The sequence below is a fragment of the Marmota flaviventris genome, chromosome 12 (assembly GCF_047511675.1).
Source record: "Marmota flaviventris isolate mMarFla1 chromosome 12, mMarFla1.hap1, whole genome shotgun sequence".
Taxonomy (NCBI): Eukaryota; Metazoa; Chordata; class Mammalia; order Rodentia; family Sciuridae; genus Marmota; species Marmota flaviventris.
In genome coordinates, this window is record NC_092509.1 from 64,375,941 (window position 1) to 64,395,203 (window position 19,263).

Here is a 19,263-nt window from a genome sequence, read left to right on the forward strand (position 1 = left end):
GGGAGGGAGGTACACTAGTACAACCACTCTGGAAAGAAGTATGGAGATTTCTCATAAAACTAGGATTAGAACCCCAATACGACCCAGCTATCCCCCTCCTTGATATTTATCCAAAAGAACTAAAATTAGAATACTATAGCAATACAGCCACTTCAGTGAATATAGAAGCACAATTTACAATAGCCAAATTATGGAATAAACCCAGATGCCTGTCAAATAGATGAATAGATCAAAAAAACTTTCATCTATCTTCCCAAGCAAGATGGGAAATCAGGTATATTGCCTGGAGTTCTACCCATGGGTACATAACTTCCTTATTACTGATTTTAGGACCACCCCAGAATAGGACTGTAACACTATATCTGTCTACCTTTAAGTAAGGACGGCACATCATGAAAAATTATCTATAAACCAGGTCCAAATGGATTCCTTCTTCAGTCAACCAATAATAGGGAGTCCCCCGCATCTCCACCCAACTATGAGACCATATGTTTGTGTTGAGGGGGAAGAAGCAATACAACAAGAGGATGGACCATGAGAATTTGTGCCCTTGTACATACAATTTACTTTAAAACCGATCTCATTTATATCACTTTTGCTTAATAATAGAGTAACTTGTACGCATGTACAACTTTAGGAGCTAAATATGTGTGTCCCTATAGCGCCCATGATCTTAATTAAACTCATGGTCTTAATCACTGCTATTGGAGTTCATAACAAACAGGAGCCATCATAGTTGATATAGAAGGAAACATCAAATGACTATCATTCTCTTCACCATCACAACAGATATTTATGGTGTTAATCAACACTCCTGATTTCAAGTGTAAGTTAGATTTAATGGAAGAGCAATGATCTAAGCAATTCCTGAGAAGATGACAATGGAGGATGCCTGATGAACACTCTTGGAGATAATGACCTATGGCTAGTAACTACAGGAGAAAAGATCTCCCAAATTATACATAATTTAAATTCTAAACACCTCTTTAAGTAAATAGGTGCTTTCCAACTTTTTCTATTCATGATGCATTCTCACTGTAAAACCCAACAAAATACTCAGTCTCTTCTTGCTACTTGAATTTTATTCTCAGAATTCTTAAAATAAAATGTGTTAATTTATTATGGTAATTGCTCAAAAAATACAGCATTTATCCCACCATCAACCTTGAAACATTCTGCATCATATTTTGATAGATGTTACGAAACATAACTATCCAAGAAGCTTGGTTGCTCCTTTGGGAGGTTCTAATGTGATTCAGGAATATTTGATTGCTGAATTTATGAAGAGAGAGAAAGTAAAGGGAGAAAGAAACATTTCTTTTATAAAGCATGAGAAAAAAAGAACTTATCGTGGGAAACAATGTAAATATGGCATTGATACAGTTTTGATATTAATGTCACTTCATCCATCATGGACCAAAGAAAGTTTCCTATGAAGTTGTGCATCTATGAATAAAGAGAAACTATGCTTATCAATATTTTACACATAATACTAATGAGCGGTTTCCTTCATAAAGTGAAGTATTGCATTCATAAATATTAAAATATTAAAAGTAGAGTCAGATTTTCCTAGAATCTTTCTTTAAGTCTTTCAATTTCTGGGCTTCATAAATGATGACTATGGCCTGCATATCTTGGAACTACTAGCTAGGCTTCTAACACCCTGGGATTTCTCTTATTTTTCCTATACTGAATGTCCCACTATGACTACTAGTTGACATAAATTAGAGATAAGTTTCAAAAAATGCAGTCACTGTCAGTGACGAGTATAATCTAAGAACTGCCATTACTGTCAAAGGCAAAATAATCTAAGAATTGTAGTTAAGCCAAAGAGCATTAATGCTTGGCTTTGGGATAAATTGTCAAATTTAGGGAGCCTTTTGTTGAACTCTAACAAATACTAAAATGGGTCTATGCTCTGGGGATATCCACTAACTCAGTTCTGAGGGGCCAACTGGCATTTAACATTCTGTTTTTTTCAATTGAGGTACAAAGTGGAGAATTCACGCAGATTAATGGAAAATTGATCATGTATGTTGGGTATTAAGAAATGCCAATGAAATGAGGGGAGAAAGAAGAGATGAAGCAAGGAGGAGGCACATTTCATATGTATGTAGGCCTACATTGCCTCCAATCAGATCTGTAATTCTATCCCCCACACTGTAGAGGATGCTTACAACAGTCATGGGTCACAACACGAAATCCTTTATTCCCACGGCAAATAACATTTGAAAATGAAGCTCCATGCAATTAAGGTTTGTTGGGATTTTTATTTTTTTCTTTTCACATATGGCAATATTTATCTTCAAAGTTCTCCTCCTTGGCTCACGGGCTCCTTTGTAAACCAGCTGGTTTTGTGTGGCCTAATTGTGAGATGATTTGTTGTGTGATTCAGTAGCATTGTTTATTTGTACAGTGGTTCGGTGGAATTTATAAACTGCATAACATTGTTCTAGACTGTTTTCTTTTTAGTAAAAAGCCACATTTTCTCCAGCATTCATGACTGGGATTATAATTAGGTGGAGCACTCGAGATATTTCCTCTGCTAATTAATGACATTAAACAAGACACTTGCAATTAAATGGAAAGATGTAAGCAGAACATGGAAAAAGAACGAGAGTGACGAATCAAGTTGAAATCAATCTTTGTTTTGCATATGAGAGCTTGTTAACAAATGCTTGAATGTAACTAATACAAGCTGTAAGTTATTTCTAATTAGTCCTAGCTGTTCTCAGGAAAATGGAGTCAAATAAGGAGTCTCTTAAGAAAGATCTCTTGCTATTCTTGGTTTGTCCCTGAGAAACCCTAACTCAATGGTACTCGTTACTTGTCACACTTTCTTAATGATGAAATGTCTTCAGTGCTTCCAGATCTATAAAAAAGTTCTAAAAGCAATTTGACCTTCCCGTTTTGTTTCCTTTATTAAAAAGAAGTTTCATGTGAGTTTTTTTCCCCTCCATAAGAATATTTTTAAATAAAGTATGAAGGGAAATTTCAAAGTACTTTGGAAGTTAAAAAAAAAGTGATAATAACAGGATCTGGGATGGAAATGGAAATCTTATATTAAGATATTTGAAGATGGAACAAACGGCTTAGGGAGAAATAGGGATATCACAAAGGACACTCTTGGTCAAGTAGTGTCCATCATGGTTTGCTTTGGTGAATGATCCAAAACCAGGGTCTGCACTTTTCGGTCCAGCAAATGGACCTTATCAATCACCCAAGGCATGGATAAAAGTTTGAAGAGACATACTCTAAGTTCATGGGAATTTTACATGTGAACAAAAAGGAAAGTTTACTAGTTTATTATGTGGGATAACTATGTCCAGCATCCTCAATGCTGGCCTCTCTTATCCAATATCCCTTTCTATGAACTGATGGAAACATTTCCATTTGCCCACATGAGAAGCTTGCTTATTAATCTGGATGTTTCTTGGAACTAAAACAAATGGAAGGGAAAGGTCTTAAGGATTGTGTCATCTGAGTGAAGATGGGGTTCAATGAAATTCCCAACATCTACCAGGAAACAACACTCTATAGCTATCTATATCCCCCAAATTCAGCAACGTGAGCCCTCTAAGCCTAAACCTAAGTCATCCACTCTGTTATTTCTTGTTTTCTGTATTGCAAGGCTTTATTTAAATGGGCTAAGATTATCATTAATCTTAGCCCATTTAAATAAAGACATGCTGTCCTCTCCCCTTATATGTGTGCTTAATTTGTTTAAGTCTCTAAGAGCATCCTTTTTTGCCCAAATTTTATCTGGATTCCTTAGGAAAGCCTTGTCATCACCCCAGTGTATCATCTTCAAACTTCAGGATTCAATCATTTGCTGAAGACACAGTCATTTATCTGTGGCTGGGGATATAGCTCAGTTGGTAAAGTGCTTGCCTTGAATGCACAAGGCCCTGGATTCAATCCCCCGGTACCACCAAAAAAACACTCAGGTTCAGTATTCACAATTCAAAAGAGCAGTACCATGTAATACATGACTATATGTAGTAAAGTTCAAAGGAGGGCATAAATAGGATTCAATGGAAACTTAATGGGAAAAGTGTGGTTTAGGAAGAAAACTACTTCAGTTTCATCTTGGGTTAAGGCAGGATTCCTCAATGGAGGTACTATTGACATTGAGGACCAGGTAAGTCCTTGTGGTAGGAGCCTTCCCCATGCATTGTAGGATGTCTCACAGCATCTCTAGCCTCTACCCAACATGTGAGGAGCACCTTTTAAATCACGTTGTGACACAAAAATTCTCCAGATTTTAACCACTGGGTTAAAATGACCAATCCCGTGAGTGAATTATTCAAGTAATCCCTTGAGAGGAGTCATCAGTGCCCAGGAAAGAAGTTGGGCTAAGCACTCAGAGTGTTAAAGTACCAACACAAGCATGTGGGTAGATAGCATCCAGGACGGTGGGGGGAGAGTAGGCATTAAGAGAAAAGTTGAGCCTGGGACTACATATACCATAAAATATAATTATAGTTAAGGCTTTTTTTTTTTTTTTTTTTGCAATTAAACTAATGTCTTGAAAATGATTAAAATGGTCCCATCTTTAGTCTATATTTGTGAATTTTTAAAAAAATTAGTTAAATTATTCTTTGAAATTGCACCAAATATAAAGAGGGAATGGCCACAGACAACTAATTCTCTCAGGAGGCAGCTAAATAATATCTGAGATACCTTCTTAGATGTTTGAGAAGACATCTAAATTTGTCCTATAGGAATAAAGATGACTATAGAAATGCTACCAGAACAATAGGTTCTTGAGGGCAGAGATATTTTTCCCTTAATATATATGATTTTTCTTGAAAATTTGAAATCTAAACTGAGTGCCTGAAATACATTATAAAAGAGAACATTTCAAAATAACAATCATCATAAGCAATGTTATCACCATCCATTATATAATTCCTTTCCAGAGTGATTATTTTCTCCCAGTAAGGTTGCATAAGAGAAAAGTCCCAGTAGCCACTGATTCTCCCAAAATGCACCAAGGCTCAGTGGAGGAAGAAATTGTTATAAATGGACAGGTTTTTACTTTGCTGGTGATCCTGGAGGGGACTAAGGAATGGCTCACTAGCAAAGGGGTGCCTGAGAGTACAGTGGGTCCATCCATAGTCCATGCAGGTTCATTATCTCCCAGATTGATTTTGTAATAATTCTAGCTGGAAGTGAGAAACTCAGTGAGTCATGCAGAAATACATCCTTTCAAAACAAAACAAAACAAAAATGAAAAAAAAAAAAAAAAAACACAAAGACACTGCAAACCCTAGTTGACCTTTCCAACTTGTTCAGATGTACACTGTTTTAAATTTTTGTTTATTTTAGTTCTCCATTCAAACAGGTACTGTGATGAAATAACGCTCAAATCCTTCAACCTTAAAGGGTGGTGCCCAGGCACATGGAGGAGCATGGAGGAGGGCAGTCAATTCAGAGAGGAAGTTGAGATCTCTCTGAAACCTTCACCAGTCCTGTTGAGTTAGTTTCAATTCTTTTTATTTTGCTCTTCGCCTGGACTCCAGCGCAGTGGGAGCAGCCGTGCAGAAACAACGCTGATTCAGAGAGTCTGGTTGCCAGACATTCTGTTGGAAACAGATACACGAAAGGGATTCTGTTGAGGGGGCACGCTGGACATAACCGAGGCCTGTTACTCTCGAATGCAGAGGAAAGAATCAGAATCCCTTGAGTCAAAAAATTCAGAGTGCAAAGCAGCCTTAAAAAAAAAAAAAAAAAGAAAAGAAAAGAAATAAAATAAGACTCATTTTCCCCTGATTTTCAGAATTTCCGGTTGGACTCCAGTTGGAAATGCCACAAGGGGAAAATATTCTCACACAATTTCTTCCCCCACCCCACTCTCAGATAAAACCATTTCTATACAATAATTCTTTTAAGCTCTTCACAAATGTTAAGGATAATATTTATTTTGTCCAAATGCTTTTATTCATCTTTTCCTTTTACTTCTCTTTTCCTCCATCCATGACCATTTACTTCTTTTTTTTTTTTTTAAAAAAAAAAAAAAGGAGAAATCACTCACATTATGGCATACCCTTGAATAGCTCCAAGACCTATTCTTAGATTGATACATAAGGAATTTACTCACCACTCCCTTCAGGATTAAAGAGCATTAGCCTTTGGAACACAGTCTTTATGTGCATGTCAGGGTATTTTTAAGAATGGGAAAACCCAGGATACAGATAAACAACAACCGTTCCAAATGAGAGTTATTTTTAGACCTGAGCTTCCAAAGTATATAAAGCTACAGACTCCAAAATGGTTCTCATCCTGGTGGATGTGCCCTTCCTATCTCCTCCACACACCACTCTCCACCTTCTTAGGCTGGTGTGCACACACATATGTCTCTCAGACCTCTTCCTGAAATCTCACTATCAGAACCTCTAGTTTCGATCCTAACCCAAAACATAATGAAGAATATAATTAAAAAACAATGCCCTTCCAATAAAAGGCCATTCTTGATAAGGCTTCCTCATAAAACCTTTCTAAAAAAAATGCTAGGGTAATTGCAAGTTTGCCTATAAGCATTTAAATGTTTGCTCTTTCTCCAACCCAGTCTTGCACTCTTGAGGGTGTAATGGGAAAATACTGTGGATGTTATCCTTCCTGCTATTACTACCAACAACCAGCCTCTGAGAAATGGACAGAGAGTCCATTGAAAAGAATGGAAAATGTTCCCTTATGTGATATTACATATAAAATCTGCAATGGAAAATAAAGTAATAACACTTGAAAGTTTAACTCATTTGTGCTGATCTAGAGTACTCTGTTGAGGTTCCTCTCAGGACATGCAAAATTGCATGCCTATTCCCAAACTGTGAATCAATCTAAATATGGAGTACATTTAATGGATCTCTTGCTTCCAACTAATCCAGGACACATGTTATCCCCTAACAAACTAATGGGGTCTGAAGATAATGTAAACTATTGGCCCTATTCTTTTGGAAAAATCAGCAGCTCAGTGGATGCCGATTCCAGAGGGAATCAATTTCTCTAGTAAGCTTTATCAGAATGGTCTGGACATGTTCCTGTTCCAGGAGTAGGCACATCATGTTAATGATTTTAAAATATCTTAGTCAATTGATACAATATCTGGAATTTCTTTCAAAATAATCCAGTGGAAAGAAGAGGAAAATGAGTAGAAATGTGGATGAAATAGTTACAGTTAGATAAAGGATACATGGGGAATCTGTACCATTCTTTCTAATTTTGTGTATGTTTGGAATTTTCCATAGTAATAAACTTCAAAAAATTTGTCTAGCTATGCATTTATTTTCAGTATAAACTCTTTGAGTATGCTCTTTCACAAAAGCACATTTTCCCAGTTTAATTCTCACAATTAAAGCATACATATGGTAGCTAACAACCTAGTTTGGGGAGCATTAAGGAGAAGTGTAAACAATAAAACACCTAGAATCTTAAATCTTAGCTTTACCACTTAATAGCAGAGACTGTAGGCAAAATTACTTAATGTCCCTGAACTAGGTGTTTTCATATGTAAGCTGATAACAATAATTTTCACTTAATCAATGAATTTTAGGGAAAATTAAACAAATTAAAATATCTAAGGGTCCTGACAAATAGATGGATAATAAATAAACCTAATAAAAGGCTAAATCTTATTTGAAACTTCACTCCCACAAAACAACACTAATACACAGAGAAAGAGCTCATTTAGACCTATGTATATTAAGCACCACGCGTGTGTGCTTTGAACTGTGCTGATGTAATCTAGACTAACATATTATCATTGATTTAAAGGATTCCATAGACTAGTGCTAGACAGATACATAAATTTAGACAACCAGTTAAAGAAAAAACAAAATAAGGCTATGTATGCAAAACTTCCAGAGTCCTGGGCAAGGACACTGTGAGCACAGTCCAGAAGGGGTCAGTGAATGGATAATCAGGCACTCAATTAGGGCATCCTACTGACCACTAAGCCCTGCTCTGCAGCCTCCCAGGGAATCCATCCAACCTCCTGGCCAATCCATTGCCTCCCCTGGCCATATCCTAGGTAACCAACGGACAGCCACGGAAACTGAGCATACACAGTGGAAGGAAACCAGAACAAATAACCTCTGGCATTTCCACTCATTTCAGGACAGTACATCTGAATTGTTACTAAACAGAGAACAGAGCTGTTGGAAGGAGCATAACAGATTGGAGGGTCCAGTTTGAGAGACTAAGGCGGGGGGTTTGGGTGAGAGGGTGATATAATGAGAACCCTTGAGAGGTTGTTTACTGCCAGTGAGGGGGTCAATTGCAGAGCCCCCTTGGGCATTGGAAACCTGTCCCTTGCAGGCTCTGCCTTCAGTCAGGGGACAAAGAAGACTTGGAAACTGAAGAAAAAAAGAGAGAGAGAGAGGGAGAGAGAAATAGCTGGCAGGGAGGCAGGGGTGTGCAGAAAGAGGCAATGCTCCAAATAACTTGCCCCTCCTATTTTCTATTGGCACTATAAATACCATTCTAAAATGTTACCGTAACTTAAGGAGTCTCTTTTAGGAAGCATTTGGTAGTGAGTCATTCCACAACTATGTATAAAGCTGAACACCCTGCTGTGACTCTGTGAAGCTCCTCAGCTGGCTCTGGCTGGATCTGTTTTGGAATCCCATTTCTGTGGCAAGGAAGGACACTTGCAATTTGCAGACAAGATCACCTTTGCTGCCATGATCTCACATATTGCATTTACTCCTGTCCTGCTCAGGAGACTTCCAAGAGAGAATATAGAGAATCAACAATCTGAGTGACACAGTATCCACTTTTAGGAAGAGAAGACAGGCACTAAATTTAATGGATAAAATGCTTCCAGAACAAGACCCTTTTCAGATGACAAATAACAGACAAAAGGGAAGTAGACCCTGGTCTCAATGCAACAGGACTTGGAACTACTGGATCTTATCCCTAAATATCCTAGATGCACTTTCATCTGGTGTCATTGCTATAGCAGTGGCCAAGCCGCCATTTTGGCTACCTGCCTAAGTAAGCTCCACGCACTTCCCTTTTGGGCCGCATCCCCTCCCTCTGCCTCATGGCTCTTCAGAAAGTCAGCGGCAGCAATCAAGGACCCACACTGTGCTAACAGTCCTAGTGAAACTCTTATATTACTTTACAGAGTGAAGACAAAGGTCTTATATTTATATTTAATCCTTACCAAACCCTGTAGAATAAGCTGTGTTTATCTGGCTTAAGCTGTTGATATTTCTTGTTTTATCTTTTAATAAAAATTTTTGTTATATAATAGTAATACATGTTTACTATATGTAAATTATAAAAATAACACAGAAAGAACTATTTTTCCATCACATGGAGGCAGGAACTTTAAGTAAAAACTATTCTGTGCTGAATTGAATTAGGAGAATAAATTCTGGAAACAATTGCCTGCTTTTATATTCTTTGCTCTTCCTCTTAAGACCTGTGTGACTTTGGTCAGTTTACCTAACCTCTCATCAGCCCATGTTCCTCAATTGGAAAATGGGTATATAATATGATCTATCTTCTAGAATTATTGTATGTATGAATGCAAAGCACTTAGTAACAGCAATGGATACAGTTATTGGAGACACATAATTTATGCACTATAACATTTTCATGATATACAATTTGGTATGTGTTAGTATATTTATTCCATCATGCAAGCATCACCACAACTCATGGTAGAACTGTTTACTCTTCTCAAGGTTCAGTTATTCATACATACACTTTTGTTTCCTGTCACTTAAAATTAAACTAGGTGTATTTTTTTACGTGACACCAGACATTCTTTATAAACATAATTTTGTGATAGTTCCATTTTCTAATGAAAAACTAATAAATATTTTTATAGAAAATACAGGAAAACACAAAAAAAGAAAATAATTTTGTCACCAAATCTTATTGCCTACTGTAAAATTTTTCATATGTCTTTGTATTTTTAAATGTAGAATTTTTGGAAAAATTTGAACCAATGATTTCAAGCACTTAACATTTCATTAAATATTTCTTCATAACATTCTAGGCTTTATTGAGGGACATAATTTATGCATGTTATACTGCATATAAATATGCTAAAACTCACCAAATTGTATATTGTGAGTTCATTCTCACGATATACAATTGGTGAGTTTTAGCATATTTATTCTGTCATGCAAGTATCACCAAAACTCAGCTTTAAAATACTTCCATCTCTTTTTAATAAGGAGTGATTTTAACTACTATGTAATATTATCCTATACGGTTATACTGTGTGATGCATGCTATACATGCTATTTATTCAACCAATTCCATATTGTTGGGCCTTTCAATTATTTTTGTTTTCTATAATTACAAGGAATATTGTAATTAATATTTTTGTGCTTGGAGTAATTTGGATTATTTTATTAGGATAATTTCCTACAGTAGCATCATTGAAGGTATATAATATTTATAAGAATCTTTTCCAGTCAAAATTCTTTTTAAAAGCTAAACATGTTTATGTGTTCACTCCCATTTCAGAAAGATGTTTGTTTCACACATCTTCATCGGTATTGAGTATTAATGGTTGTTTCTATTTCCTAGTGTAGAAACATAGGCTTTGAGTCTGTGCTATTCAATATGGTAGCCACCAGCCACACATCGTTACTGAGCAACTGCTGTGTGGCTGGTCTGACTCACAATGTATACACAACTTCAGACTCTGAAGACAAGATGAAAAATCAAAATAACGTAATTTCTCAATAATAAAGGCTCATATTGGTTACATTTTTTAAGTGATAATATTTTAGATACACCGTATTAGACTGTATTGTAAAAATATTTTTACTTGTTTCATTCTACTTTCTCAATTATGTTTCATTCTACTCTCTCATATTAAACTAGATAGGAGGTATATACACTTGTGCTGAGTGCCTCGTTATCCACTTCACCAAATGAAGATTCAGTGATTTATCTATTGTGTTCACATATCTGGTAAGAAGCACAGCTAAAACCAGAACAAATGATGTCTCATGGTTTGCAGTTCAAGACTTTTCTGACAACATCACTTGAAACAAAGGATCGTCTAATTTACAGATCTATAAATGCTATAAGTATCAATACTGCTGTTTGTTGACACTTTTTTTTTCTCAATGTGCCAGGAACTATGCTAGTTATTTTATAAGATAATCTGTAATCCTAAAAGATATGCTTACTTTTACTTATTTTACATTTGAAGAAAAAGAAAAGTTCAGTGTTGCCTTCCTGCCTCCAGAAGGTATCCCACATCTCATGGCCCCAGAATTACTAACTTTTATGATTGTGTTACTCACTAAACTATGATCATACAGGAGAATAGGGAGAGTTAAATGGAGGTAGGAAATACAGATAAAATAGAAGAAAAGAAAGAGGAATAGATTAAAAACAAAGGAAAACTCTTTTAATAAGAACACTCTAATTTGGAAATTGTAACAACTCATGCGAGGACTAAGCTTTGTGCTACCTGTCTCTTCATCGATGTTAATCTTTCCTTTTATTGATTTATTATGCCTTGCCTAAATCCAGAAAGGATGAATTGCAGCAAAAAGAGAAAAAACAGAGCAGGGGTTTGGGGACAGCAGAGAGTGGAGAAGAAATTCTACCTGGCAACCTAGAAACCTAAAAGGAGACCTGTGATCGACCATAAAATTCAGCTTAGAGCTCACTGACAGCCACAGTGAACCTGGATAATCTAGGCTTTCATATTCTCATAATCTCATTAAAGAAATCTTCCTATTACATCAGGAAAGATTAATATTTTACTCAGCCATTGACCATCAGAGGAATTATTATATGGCCTTTAATATATGAGACCATTAAGAACATAGTAGTGGTTATATTTTAAATTGTTAGCAAAAAATATAGATGTTCCCGTGACAACCGTTTCTCATCTTCTCTTCAGGCTGACCAAGTACACAATCATTTGCTTTTAAGATTGAATGATATTTCAAAATAAAAACTTAAATCACCCACATACAACAGCTTGTCCTTGGGTTAGTAATTTCTACTTGTCTTATCATAAGTCTGTTTTTTTTTTAAATGCAGTATTTTCTTTTACTGTTATATATAATATATAGGGTTTTTAAAAAACTATTATTTAGAAATAGTCACTGTACTTTTCAGGTTTAGCTTCAGCAGGCCATGACCAAGGATAGCCCCAAAACAGTCAGTCATGTTCTGTCACACTGAGTAGCATCCAGCACACCACAACTTGTAGAGGTTCAGGCAAGAGAAATGGTTTAAGATAATAGAAGAGTCCAGCAAGACAAGTTGGGGAAGAAATTTTCCCTCTAAGTCTTCATACATGATTCCAGTTAGTCCCCATTATTGGTCAAGTTTTCCTTTGTGGGTTTCTTCTCTCTGGTCTATTGAGGACTTGACCAATGGCCCATGGAATGTGTCAGCACTCATTGCCTGTGTGGATTGGCACAAGTCATGCCTCAAAATTGGAATGCTGTCACCTATAACATAGGCTTTCAGAGGGATAAGTGTGCCTGGAAAATATTTTATCCAAACATTCCTTAAAAGCAATTGTGTTCCACCATGGTAAGGGGCAGACAACCTTTATAAAACTCGCAGAGCAAATTCCCAGAGGCCTAAGTCTCAACAGCTGTCAGAAATTGCTGCCTCTCTTTCCCCTTAAAAAAAGCAGGTTGCTTCCTCCTTCCAAGGACATCAGATAATGACCAATCACCCTCTGGGGGACTTTGGCACAGTTGTAGCTAGGGCAGCTTTCCAAAAGAAGTGGGTAATTGGAAAGCTGTGAGGCTGGATGAGGGATCTGTAGACCCAGGTTCACATTGGTGTGCACCTCCTAATTGATGAGCAACTTATACAAGTGTTGCCTGATGGCCAGGTAATAGCTGTCAAACAAGTTTCCTTGGAATAGAGTTGAAGAAAGTCTGGAACCTGTCTTAAGGGGAGATTTGCCACTAAAAACCATGAGGCAAGGGTTATAATGTGATTAGGGAGAAGGGGAAGACCCTGACATTTGTTGAGTACCTATTATGTGCCAAGCCTTATGAATTCACATTTTCACACATTTTATCTTGGGACTGTATAGGTCAAGCATTCACATTCTTTTGGGTCTGTTTTCTTGAGAAATAAATGTGGTAACCTGGTTTCCCTAAACCAACTGAGCACAAAATCCTGGGCCATGCAGACGAACTAACTCTTTGCTCATTCACTTTGCCACCCTCTGCACCAGGCAGATAGATGCTGAGAGGAAAACATGTTTGAGCCAAAGTGTAAAATATAGTGGAGAATATGTTCATTTCATAATCATAAACTCAGGTAATATTTCTCTTTTTTTCAGAAACATTCCTCATTAAAGGTGCACATGCCAACACAAAAGGAGTTGTTGAAAAAAAATAAATATTCTTTTGGCATTCTAAGACTAATCAACTAGTTGGTTTAATTTGTGTGTGGGGGGGGGGGCAAAATTGAATTGCTACTTTTTCAATAAAGTTGAGTTGATTGGGACTTATCTCAAAGCCAGACGCCTCCATCAGTTGGGGAGAGACAAGCAAGAACTGCCCCCAGGGAAGGACTCTTTTGAGAGAAATTTTCATGAAAGTTCCCATAGAAAAACTCAGGCCCACAGGAAATGTCTAGTTGAGATGATGGATCACAGACCACCCCATTTGCCAAACTTCCATTACGAAGTTCAGGCACCATCATGTGAAGAAATAATTCTCCTTTTTGTCCCAGGGTACATCTTTTTGGAAAATAACAAACTGTGATCTAAACATTTCATGGTCGATATTTGACATTTTCCCAAGAGACCCAACAGTGCCCTCACCGTGCATGAAATGGAAATAAAGATGTTTGTTTTTAGAGAGCTGGGCATTGCTTTTGGAGAGCTAGATGGGTAAATAAGCATCATGTACCAGAGAATGAAGCCAAGAAGATGGAGATTTCTGGAGAAGTTTGTTATCATATAACATTATAGATGCTCATCTTCTGATTGATAGTCTTTTAAATATTTGCAGTTTCACGTCTCACTGAAATGGCCCCGTTGTGGTGAACACTTTCTCCTAAATTTATATTTTACTTGGTTAAATATAGTTGATAAATTCTGGCACAGGACTGCATCAGATTTACCTAGACGAGCCTTTTACTTTTGTTATAAGATCTCCTTCCTGTCCCTCAAACCACATTGCATTTTCAATACCTATAGAGCACCTATCACATAGTTGGTGCTTAATAAATATTTGATAAATTAATTGCTTTTGACTTCCATATTGTATGTTAGTTATTTATATAATTATCTCTTACAAGATAATGAGATTCTCCTGAACAGAGACTGTAGATTTCTGAATTTTCAACAACTCATACTGTTACCAAAAGCTTAATGCTTGTCTCTGAGGCCAATCCAATAAATGAGGACACAGTTTTGAAAAAGGAAAAAAGAAATTTTATTGTTTTGCTAGCAAAAGGGAAATACACGGGTCTCCAGTCCCAGAAACTCTGATTCTGCCCATTAGCAGGATCAGGGGGCTTTTAAAGAGGTGATTCAAAGGCTACATTTCATGTGTTCTCTGTTGGAGTTGTAATTCACTTGTTAATTTGGGAGATGATCATGTCTGATATTTTCTGGTACCATGCCCAAAGTCTGGATTATTATGTTTCCTATGTTGGGTGTTTACTCATGTACAGATAAGTCTGCCTAAAATGGGGAAGAAAGGTAATCCTGTTTCCCCTGAGATTAGAAAAGGAGAGAGATTAGGGAGGAGCAGGGAAAAAAGGAAGAGAAAGAAATATGTCTGTTTTAAAAATAAATTGCAGTGGCAGAGTAGCAAGGGCTATATCCAAAGCAATAAAGTGGACCACTGTTACAGTACAGTTCTTGATAAGATAAGAAGTTCCTGAATGACCAATTTCACTCAAAAAGAAAGTTATTTTTAAGTTAAATGGCACCATATAAATTATCTGTTGACATTTTCCTATTTACTCATTGATTTGGTTTAATCAATTTTTGCAAAGGTAAATAAAGTGATTATTTCACCCATTGCTGTGTAAGCCATCACACCAAATGTGGCTTAAAAACGACAATAATTATTTTATTGTTACCTTTTGTGGTTCTGGGAATTGACTAGGTTCAGCTAGGCAATTCTGGCTAGAAGTCCTTTGAGCAGTTTCAGGAAGTCAGTGGCTGTGACTGGAACCATCTGAAGGCTTCCTCATTTACTTGTTTGGCAGTTGATGCTGATTGTCATCTGGGATCTCAGCTGGGGATGTTAGTTGGAAACTTCAACATGGTTTCTTCATGTGGCTTGGGCTTCCTCACAACAGAGCAGCTGATTTCCAAGAATGAACATCCCAAGAGAACCAAGCAAAAGCTATATTATCTTTTATGACCTAAGTTTAGATATCCTGTAGCATCACATCCACTGTAGTTTCAAACCCAGCCAGATCCAAGGGAACTAGAGAGATTGCATATGTGTGGAAGGAGTGTCAATTTTATGATATAAGATGGGCATATGGGATGGGGTATATTATGGCATCTTTGGAAAATACAATCTGCCAATGACTTTTCTCTGACTATGTAATTCATGATCTTCCTGTTAGGTAGCTAATCAGCCATGAGTGTATGAGCAGGGAAAGGACAATGAATTGAAAACTCTAAGGAGCTCTATCTGACAGATAAGCATCTGGAAGATGTGAACCTGGTGTGTCAAAACCTCCCCCAGCCATAAATTACGTGCCTTTAAGAAAAGTTTGTTTCAAAATCAGGTCACACCCTAATAGATGGTCTGGACCCTCTCTTATCACAGAAGCTAGGTCACAACCCCCAATAACACTTGCAACCAAAACATTAAGACGCTCACAAAAAAAGATTGCTGAGGCCTATTCAAAGGTTAATAAAACAATTAATGGGACAGGAAATTGAGGCAAAAACAGGGGACTCTATTTCCTTGATTCCAATTCTGTGAGTACCACAACCTTTCTCAAGAGGTCGCCTGTGCAGTTCCTATACTCACTCAAAAGTCAAGAAGTGGACCTGGGTTGGACTCCCTAGAAACTTTCTTATGACTCCCAATAAAACCAAAGAGCACGAGAAGTGCACCATCCTTCACCTCTCACCCAACAGAGTGTCCTCTTTTCTTTTCCCTATCCCTTCTAATAAATTTACGCCTGTTACTCTAAGCCACGAGTCTGAAAGTCTCTCTTGCATGATCGAAAGAAGAGAGGGCCTCTGCAGCTGCCTCAGTCTTATTTCAGGTTAGTGTCCTGTACCATTCCCACATGCCACAAACACTCAGCACCTCCTTCAAGACCTCCACATCGCACACCATAGACTTGAAGAGCACGATTCGGTTATAGGGATAAGATACAGGTGTAGATGAGGCACAGTTGAAGTCCTTAGCTACAGCTTCCTGTGTACTGCTTTGGGTTCGAAGACCAGAAAATGAAATTTTTACCTTTCTTTCACTTCATGCCCAACCTGAGACAGGAAGCATACGTATTCTTCTTGGAAATCAGGTATGAGTTCCACAAGGAAATAGCAAAGAGGGGACTGGAGGCAACTGGATTAGGGTTTCGTTAATAAGAAGGGGACCAAGGAATCATAACCTTCGTGAGGTCTGAACAGCTTTTATTTCCCCACTTTCTCAGGATATGCCCAGTAATGTGTTGAATGAGTGAATTTAAGAATAGATGCTTCCTGCTCATTGATGCAATTGGAGAAAAACACAGGAGGCCAACCTAAGAATCAAGAAAAACCAAACAAGACCGAAAAAAAAAAAAAGAAAAAGGCAAAGGACTTTATAGGCTACCTAATCCAGTGCTTTTGCTTTATTGAAGAAGGCAATGAAAAAAGGATTTTTTTCCCATATATTGCCAGTGGTAGAATTGAAGCTACAAACCCATCTGTGCCTTTCCTCCATTTAACACACATACATTTTTTTTTTTTAATTTACATGAATTAAGCTGTGTACTAAGTTGCTGGAACCACAAGTTAAATGAGCCATCATCCAGAGTAGGAAGCATGGGATTGGGATCACTCACTGTGCTGAGGGAGCCTCCTGGGGGAGGAGGGTGTGGCTATTCCTGAAACCTAGCACAGCAGGGCAGGGACAGGACCAGGAGCACCTTTACCAGGTGACATCATTGATGCATCTAGCACTTTAGCTTTTGCAGACTCCTGCTGAAAGACAATGACACAGCAGGATTCCTGATCTGAATCCTTTTGCTTGAAGTTCAACCTGGTTGAACAATTTGTTTTTCTCTCCCCACTCACTTAGGTGCTTTGGTCTAGTCTACAGACACCAGTCTTGACTAAAGCTGTAGAATGCATAGAATGGGTGCTCAGTGTCTCCCCCTCCTTTCCTCACCCACCTCTCTTTGTCCTTTCTCTCCTCCACTTCCATCCTGCCCACATGAATCTCACTATTCCAGGTCCTGATAAAAAGTAAATAAATCAGAATCACTGCCACCTTGTTTGGGTTGAAATTATTTCCCACGTTACACCATGTATATATAACATTTAAAATTATATATACATCCAAGTATAAATTGAAAAATATATTATGTATTATTTGATTCCATCATATCTATTTACAATTTACATTTCTATGTCCTTGGTTAACAAACTCTACAGGAGTCCTTCCTCATGGTTGACTATTAGAGTCTGTAACAAGGAGACAATTTTCCAAAGGTTGCTGGGTCTCCCTGGGACTTCTTTAAGAATCTCAGGCCATCTTTTATGTTTCACCTTTGTAGGAATCTGAATGCCACTATGCAGAACCATGAGCAAAAAAGGAAGATGTGCCCACATGATATGAAATCTGATCCTTCGCTAAATGAACCACTACCACTTGATTTAAAGTTCTGTTCCATTTTCTGTACTGTTTAATTTAATTTTGTCTCAAATGAAGAAATTAGTGTTACACCCATGCTTGAGGACAAGCCAAACTGCATGACTTCACATTGCCTTTAGAGCAGTATCGGATTACATAACTTCTTAGTTTGTTTGCTCCCAACATCCTGAGATTTGGGACTTTCTATATGATTCAGAATGGAGATTTGGACCTAAGGAGAGGGTTTCCATCTCTAGGGCTGGCCAGAGTTTGGTGATGTCACCTGAAGAACACATCTGTGTTCTTTCAGTGGGGTTGGCACCTACAGGAGAGAAAAATTCTGCTTTGTGGGGGAAGCCTGAGAGATTATACTGGGCCATTTTCTTTACCGCTATTTTTTTTCTTTCTGTTTAATTATGTCTGTTCTCTAAGGCTGAATGATTTTCCTAGTTTGATCACACAGCACAAAGTCTCCCTCAGTACATTCTGTTCCTTTTACTAGGTCTCTGCCCAATTACAGGAACACACTCATCCCTTCTCCAAACAGCCATTACTTGCTGAAATAAAGAAACCAAAGGACACAGTATTTCAGGGAAATAAAGATTCAATTAGGGAAAAACCTAAAGCAATATTTTCATTTGAAAAAAGGCAACTGAAAATCCTTCCCTTTGCAATCTCAAGTATTCATATATGTTGATCCCAGGATAATATTTGTATTAATGATTTCTCCAACCTCAAAGGATCTAGTTCTTATGTTCCAAAAGAGGTAGAAAAATATTTCCTCTATTGCCTCTGACCTGGAATGGTAGTAAAATCAGGTTTTTATTTTTCTTTGTTTAGCACGTAGAATATATTGACAGAGACAAGAAAAGGGCCAGAGAACAGAGTGGTCAGTTCAGTAGGTAAGTAAAAAAGCATGGGGCTGGGCATGGTGTTACACACCTGTAATCCCAGGAGCCTGTGGCAGGAGGATGGCAAGTTCGAGACCAGCCTCTGAAACTTAGTGAAGCTCTAAGCAATTTAGCGAGACCCTATCTCAAAATAAAAAATAAAAAGGGCTGGGAAGGTGGCTCAGTGGTTAAGCACCTCTGGGTTCCATCTCTAGTACAAAAAAAGAAGCAGCAGCAGCTTGGAGATTTAGCTTTTGCTAAAATCACAGGTATAGCTTTCATAGAAACAAAGGAATTTGTTAACTAAAGCCCAGAGATTCATTGTGGGCTCTTCCTGAAGGCTCCAAATCAAATTTTGTACTTTAAATTTTGACATTTTTTTTTTTTTTTTAGAAAGTATCCCCACTTATATTAGTTTCAGAAATAAAAGCCTGGATCCATACCTCTAGGGCTGTTAGCGTGAGGAAGGAGCCCAGCTTATTTCCAGAAAATCAATGTCATCTCAACGCCAGTGACTCCTCCCTTAAACATGATTGGGAAAGTTGTCACAAGCACATTAGTGAAGATTTTTGGTCTGATGGCCCAGC